The 1,140-nt window shown below is 33.7% G+C and overlaps 1 non-coding gene across 1 annotated transcript; it reads left to right on the forward strand.

Annotated features, from left to right (window-relative positions):
* The first annotated feature begins 268 nt into the window (after positions 1–268).
* Positions 269–372, forward strand: LOC128578895 (small nucleolar RNA U13). Its single transcript, XR_008377988.1, has one exon. It is a non-coding gene; the product is annotated as a small nucleolar RNA U13 (small nucleolar RNA).
* The last annotated feature ends 768 nt before the right edge of the window (positions 373–1,140 follow it).

Consider the following 1,140-nt stretch of genomic DNA (forward strand, 5'->3'; position numbering starts at 1 on the left):
CCATGAGGTAACTATCCTACCTAGATATCTCAACTAAAAGAACAGCATTTTCTGTAGTCTCTTCGTCTCCCTGCAGATTAGTGGCCCTCTCCTTTTTCTCCCTTTCCTCCTCTCCACTTAAGAAACACAATTTACATTCCTCAATTCTTAGAAGCTTTCTCTTCAAGTTAGTCTCTAATTTTTTTTAATTAGTTTCATTTTTCTTGTTGACAAGAATGTACTCCATTAGCAGACCTGGCTGAAACTTAGCAAAAAATAGCAATTTACCATCCTTTTGTGTTTTATAAGCATAATGATTGGGTTTTCACACCCATGTGTGTGATGTAGCTCCCTCAAACCTCCTTAGGACATTTGCACATTACCCATATGATGTAAAAAAGGAAAAGAAAAATAGGAAAAAAAGGAAAAAATAGCAATTTTAAAATGTGCCCAAACAACACAATTCAAAACTGAGCAAAGGACTTGAATAGGTATTTCTCTAAAGAAGGTATACAAATGGCTAAGAAGGACATGAAAAGATGCTAAACATCATTAGTCACTAGAGAAATGTGAATCAAAACTTCAATAAGATATCCCTTCATACTAATTGGAATGGCTATAATAAAAAAAAATAAAATAAAAAAAGTGCTGATACAGATGTGGAAAAATTGAAACCTCTATATATTGCTGGTGGAATTATGAAATAATGCAACAACTATAGGAAATAATTTGGTAATTCCTCAAAAAGTTAAACATAGAATTACTATCTGACCCAGCAATGCCACTCCTAGGTATTTGTACCCTCCAAACATTGAAAGCAGAAGCATAGACTTACTTGTACATGTATGCTCATAGCAGCTTTAGTCACAATAGCCAAAAAGTAACAAAACCCAAGTGTGTCCATCAATAGATGAATGGATGAGCAACAAAATGTGGAATATACATTACAATGGAATGTCATCGAAACATAAAAAGAAATGAACTTTTAATACATGCTGCAACATGGATGGACCTGAAAGACACTATGCTACATAAAATAAGCCTGACCCAAAAGGAAAAATACTGTATAATTCCACATATATAAGATACCTAGAATCATCACATTCATAGAAAGAGAAAGTAGAATAGTGATTACAAGGGATTTGGGGATAAGGGAATGGA

This window comes from Nycticebus coucang, chromosome X, assembly GCF_027406575.1.
Source record: "Nycticebus coucang isolate mNycCou1 chromosome X, mNycCou1.pri, whole genome shotgun sequence".
Taxonomy (NCBI): domain Eukaryota; kingdom Metazoa; phylum Chordata; class Mammalia; order Primates; family Lorisidae; genus Nycticebus; species Nycticebus coucang.